Source organism: Grampus griseus (genome assembly GCF_964374135.1).
Source record: "Grampus griseus genome assembly, chromosome: 10".
Classification (NCBI taxonomy): Eukaryota; Metazoa; Chordata; class Mammalia; order Artiodactyla; family Delphinidae; genus Grampus; species Grampus griseus.
The window spans coordinates 38,271,874-38,278,622 of NC_139004.1; positions in this window are offsets into that span (position 1 = coordinate 38,271,874).

Sequence of the window (6,749 nt, forward strand, 5' to 3'; positions counted from 1 at the left end):
CCCCGGTCGCGGCCAATCACCGCGCCTCCTAGAGTTGCCCCTGATTCTGCCACTCCGCCCACCAGCACGCTGACCCGGGCCCGCCTGCAGCGTCCTCTGGTGCGGGACGAGGGCGCAGCAGCTCAAGGAGGAGCTGGGGAGGAAGCTCCAGGGCCAGTAAAGCAAGTCTGGCAAGTATCACAAAAGAGAATTTAAAGCTGGAAGGGAACTTAGAGATCATCTCGTACAGTCTCCTCAAACTTCCAGTGAAGACACTGTCCCAGAAAAGGTGCGTGACTTGCAGTGAGAAGCAATGCTGAGGTTAGAACCTGGATATCCAAATTCCACTGGAAAAGACTGTGCTCCCTGTAATTTTCACAAAAGGGCCTTGCTCCCTCAAGAGGCTTCTGCAACTAGAAATTTATGGTTCTGGATTTCTTACCTATCTTCCTATTTATCTAATACACTTGCCCACCTAAATGGGGAGCACCCTCCTTACTGTTGTAGAAAATTCTGTTCTCGCTTCTTAACCCAGGTCTTTAGGACCTGGAGGAGACGTGTTATTCCAACCTTCAGATATACCATAAAAAGGTACCCAGCAGCTGGAGGGCAGTATGGGAGAAGAAGATGGGTTTGCCATCTGGCAATGAACAAAACTTGATCAATGGGTATTGGTGTATGATCAATGGGTAACTTCCTCCTTTCCATCATCTTTAAAATAAAGATTACCTCTCCTCCTCTCCTACACTCCTAGATATCTGGATAGTAGAACTACGAGTGCTTTTTTTTTTCTTTCTGCTTCTTTTTTTTCTACTTTTTGAAATGAATGTGCAGTACTTTTTTTTTTTTGCTGCAGCATGTGGGGATCTTAATTCCCCTACCAGGGACCATAACCCCTGCAGTGGCAGAGTCCTAACCACTGGACTGACAGGGAATTCCCGGCGCAGTACTTTTGTAATTCAGATGTCAACCTCCTTGCCTTTGAGATGGAAGAAAAAATGGATTGTGGAAGTCAAAGCCATCCCTAAGATTTCTGCAAATTTCTCAGGGATTTATATTCTCCTAAATCTCTCTGCCTCCAGGCTCCAGCTTCTGCCAGGCTGTCGCAGTCACACAGTTCAGAAATGTAGAGATGAAACTCAGCCCTTCCTGAGGACTGCCCACACTTCTTCCCACACAAAACATTCATAGGTATAGATGTTATGATGCTCTGGGCCCTGGGGAAGGGTCACGTGATGCATTGCAAACAGTTTAAACTCACACAGCTGACATTTTTTTAAAGTCCTTTCTGCACTGGCGGCGTTGAGGTTTTCTGACTGGCTGTTCACTCCTTAGAGCCTGGTCTTTTCCCAAATTACTACCTCTCCTCCCTGCCCCACCATTCTCTCCTCTATCCCATTCTCTCCAGAGAGAAAACAAATCCTTCCCGCTTTCCAGGCACATCTCTTCATTGCTAGAGTTCCTGCCAACACTCATGCCCTAGAGATTTCACTTTCTTCTCCCTAAAAGTCTCATTTCCCCTAATAAAGACAGTTCCTTCCCTAAAAGAAATTCTGGGAGCACTGTTAAAATACTACATTTTTCAGCTCATTTCATTTTCATATTAAACGGATATATAAAAATATGTACATATATTTTATTTTATTTTTATTTTTGAGGTACGCGGGCCTCTCACTTCTGTGGCCTCTCCCATTGCGGAGCACAGGCTCTGGACGCGCAGGCTCAGCGGCCATGGCTCACGGGCCTAGCCGCTCCGCGGCATGTGGGATCTTCCCGGGCCGGGCACGAACCCGTGTCCCCTGCATCGGCAGCCGGACTCCCAACCACTGCGCCACCAGGGAAGCCCTATACATATATTTTAAACTTAAATCAGTTAGTTTCTATTACTTGAATCTAAAACAGACTAACACAGCTTCCCCAAATCTTCATTTTGACTAGATTTGCCCACAGGCACAGCTCACAGTGGGAAAAGTTGGTCCCTGCCAAGCCTCTGCAACCCTTTTCAGACCAGCCAGAGAGCTCAGCTACCAAAACCTGCTCGGATGCCCAATTACAGTGTAACTGAACAATAACTTACAGTGTAGAATAAGGCTAGACCAGCTTTGAATTAGATCCGGTCTCCTCCACAGCCATTTCAAGCTCCAGCCAGCAGGTGGAGGCCTCCTTAGCCTCCTGAGAACGGCCTCCTCAGCGTTCCTCTTCCTCACCCTCTCACCTACAGCAGGGGCCAGAGAGGCAACTTTCAGCTGGCACCTCTTTGGCCTGGATAGACACTGGTCTTGAGGAGGAGGCGCCTTGCATATCCTGGCAACAGTTTGCAACAAACCACTTGCATTCCAGCCAGTTGCCCAACCTCCCCAACCCTCACGGGTGACCTGGGGCCACAGTGGCTGTATTTTCCACATGGCCCCCAGAGCTTATAGGGATCTATGAAGGTATCAGAGACTGGATACACTCTCCTTTGTCCAGGATGTTTGTAAGGACAAAGGAGTTCTTTTATAACCCTGGAATTAAAAGACTGCAGGGCTTCCCTGGTGGTGTAGTTGTTGAGAGTCCACCTGCCGATGCAGGGGACGCGGGTTTGTGTCCCGATCCGGGAAGATCCCACATGCCGTGGAGCGGCTGGGCCCATGAGCCATGGCCACTGAGCCTGCGCGTCCGGAGCCTGTGCTCCGCAACAGGAGAGGCCACAGCAGTGAGAGGCCCGCGTACCGCAAAAAAAAAAAAAAAAAAAGATGGCAAAATATCTTCTTCTGCACCCGATAATGTCCCACCAGACTGACAGCTTCTCATGCCAGTCCTGATGTGGATTCAGGGTGAGCTTCCTTTCACTGTCACACTGCAACCAGCAATACCTCCTGTGTTCCATCATAGAATGTTAAAAAGCCTGGAATGGACCCCATTTACAGATGAGGAAACCAAGACTTAGGAATTGGCTTGCCACCTCAAGTTTAAACACTACCTGGCTTCCAAGAATGTCTCTAATCAGGCCTCATTCTACCTCATAGTTAGTAGTCCTCAAAATTTTTGCCCTGCTACCCCTAAAAGAATATATAAGAACTAATGCAGCTCCTTGTACATTTTTAAGGTGACATCTAATATATTTCATATTAGTTTAAAACTTAGTAGTTGCAGAGTATGGATGTAATTTCTACTATTTTATAAACATTAATATTTTAATATAAAACTACTATATTACCCTTTTAAATGTATTGACTAAGACTCAGAACCCATAGAGATTTGATGTTCACCATCATCCATCTTAAAAATACATGAACAGGGCTTCCCTGGTGGCGCAGTGGTTAAGAATCCACCAGCCAATGCAGGGGACATGGGTGTGAGCCCTGGTCTGGGAAGATCCCACGTGCCGCGGAGCAGCTAAGCCCGAGCACCACAACTACTGAGCCTGCGTGCTGCAACTACTGAAGCCCACATGCCTAGAGCCTGTGCTCCGCAACAAGAGAAGACACCGCAATGAGAAGCCCACGCACCGCAACAAACACTAGCCCCTGCTCGCCGCAGCTAGAGAAACCCCACGGACAGCAACGAAGACCCAGTGCAGCCAAAGATAAATAAATAAAAATAAATAAATAAATGTATTTAAAAAATACATGAACAAATAGATAAACCTACTGTATAGCACAGGGAACTATATTCAATATCTTGTAATAACCTATAATGGAAAATAATCTGAAAAAGAATATATATAACTGAATCACTTTGCTGTACACCTGAAAGTAATACAACATTGTAAATTAATTATACTTCATTTTTTAAAAAAATTTTATTTATTTTTGGCTGCGTTGGGTCTTCGTTGCTGCGCGCAGACTTTCTCTAGTTGTGGTGAGCGGGGGCTACTCTTCCTTGCGGTGTGTGGGCTTCTCATTGCGGTGCCTTCTCTTGTCACAGAGCATGGGCTCTAGGCACGTGGGCGCTCACGGGCTCTAGAGCACAGGCTGAGTAGTTGTGGTGCACGGGCTTAGTTGCTCCGCGGCATGTGGGATCTTCCCGGACCAGGGCTCGCACCTGTGACCCTGCATTGGCAGACAGATTTTTAACCACTGAGCCACCAGCGAAGCCCCTCCTTCCAAGTTTTGAAAGCAAAGATTTGGAAACCTGCTGACTTGAAAACGAAAGGAATTTTTTGTCTGACTTTTGAGCCATTCACTTTCTCAGCACCCACAGTCCTACACTAGCATTTCGAATCGTTGCTATGTTTAGTGTTTCAGGAATTTGACCCCTCTGGATTGTCCACTCCTAAAAGATACTGGATGGGTGAGTGGTGAACCTTGCTTGCCACTGCAAGTAGAGGAGGTGGAACTGTGAAGGAAGAAAGCAGCTTTGGTAAAGAGAACACTTGGAAGTTGAGGATCTGTGAATTGATTTTCTTAAAACTCCTCATACCTTAGAGATACCCCACTCCAATTAGAGAACCCTTGATCTTCCCATTCAATATCCAGAATCCAGACTTCTTGTGCCCATAAATGTGCTATGCTTCTTTCTATCAATACTTGCATTGTTCCCATGTTCTCTACTCTCCTTCCTTTTTAATAAGGGAATTCCCTGTCGGTCCAGTGGTTTGGACTCAGTGCTATCCCTGCCAGGGCCCCGAGTTCAATCCCTGGTTGGGGAACTAGGATCCTGCAAGCCGTATGGCCAAAAAAAAAAAAGTCTTTAAGGGCCTATCAAATCCCACCTCACACCTAACACTTGGTTTTTTCTGAATTCCTGCCACACTTAGAATTTGAACCTTACTTTCCATCCCTGAAATATGCATCATGTTATCCTGGCAGCTTCATGACACTTTAAATAGACTGTAGTGAAGTTCATTGCTATAGAGTTTGGTGTACTTGCAAAAGACATGAATTTTGATACCAGATAACATATAAGCTTCAGGAGGGCAGGGATTCTGTTCATTTTGTTCTGTGCCATATAGCCAGCACCTAGCCCCATACCTGGCTTATAATAAAAGCTTAATAAATAATTTGTTAAATAGGACTTCCCTGGTGGTCCAGTTGTTAAGACTCCCTGCTTCCACTTTGGGCACGGGTTTAATCTCTGGTCAGGGAAATAGGATCCACATACTGTGCAGCCAAAAAAAAAAAAAAAAAAATTTGTTGAATAAAGGAATGGTATTGAGTGGGAATCCCAACTGCTTCATCACTTTTAAGCTGAGTGACACCCAGTCATTCATATTAGAATTTATTCATTCATGAATTCATTCAACAAACATTTGCTGCATGCCTACTAAGAGCAGAGCATTGTTCTAGGCACCGGGGACATAAGTTGAAGAAAATATGTCCCTGCCCTCAAGGATCTCAAGCATCTAGTTATGGAGGCTGTTACATGAAGTAAGATGGAAAGAACAGCCAGTGTGCAGGCTCAGAAGAAGAAAAAGGAGGGAGCTGCTAGTAGATCTATAAAGCAGAGGCATAGGAGGCTCTCCTGGGCTGATCGTCAAGGGCCTTGTATGCCCCATATGGGAATGTGAACTTGACTATCCAGGGTACCACTGAGAGACTGGAAAGTGGAAAGAGTCAAGGATAGATATGCATTTTAGAAAGCCTATCCAGGGACTCTCCTGGTGGTCCAGTGGTTAAGACTCTGCTCTCTCAATGCAGGAGGGCCCGGGTTTGATCCTTCATGCCAAACTAAAAGATCCTGCATGCTGCAACTGAAGATCTCTCATGGCCCAGCGAAGATCCTGAGTGCCACAACTAAGACCCAGAGCCAAATAAATAAATATTAAAAAAAAAAAAAAAGCCTATCTAGGGCTTCCCTGGTGGTGCAGTGGTTGAGAGTCCACCTGCCGATGCAGGGGACATGGGTTCGTGTCCCGGTCCGGGAAGATCCCACATGCTGCGGAGCAGCTGGGGCCGTGAGCCACGGCCGCTGAGCCTGCGCGTCTGGAGCCTGTGCTCTGCAACGGGAGAGGCCACAATAGTGAGAGGCCCGCATACCGCAAAAAAAAAAAAAAAAAAAAAAAAAAAAAAGCCTATCCAGGCAGCTGTGGGGAGAAGGGTTAGCAAGGAGACTTGGTTACTGCTCTAGTCCAATTGGGAGGTGACAAGGGCCAGAGTAAGGCAGTAGCCATGAGACATGGTCCCAAGGGGGTGGATTTGAGAGTGACCAAGAAAATCCAATCCGTTGGAGTTGGAGACTGATTAGATATGGGGCAAGATGGAGAAGGAGTCAAAGGTGAGCATGCAGGTGGAGGATAAAATTTTGGCAGGAGCCATGGGGATAGAGATTGAGCAGTAGATATGAGAGCATGAAGGAGAGAGAATCTACTGGATTTAATGATGGGTTTTTCATGAGGGGGATGGCAGGGAGGGAGCAAGTCATCCTAGATTCCCAGATCTCTGTCTTAGGTAACAAGGTAGGTAAGTCAGACAATATGGGAAGAGAAGCAAGTTTGAAACGATTTGGGCAAGTTACCTGACTTCTCTGAGCCTCAATTTCCACACATGTAAAATGAGAATAATAATATCCACCTCTCAGCATTGCCATGAGAATTAAATAAACTGGGAAATTGCAAGGCATAGAATATACATTCAATAAACACTTTGGGGTGATACCAATAATAGTGCTTGCTCACGTGCTGAACACTTAATCCTCAGAACAACCCTGTAAGGTAGGTACTATACTATCCCTATTTTGCCAACATGGGAACTGAAGCACAGAGAGGTGAAGAAGCTTGACCAAAGTCACCCAGTTGGAAAGTGGCAGAGTGTACTTTCCTAGCCACTGCATTATACCTTACTCTTTCT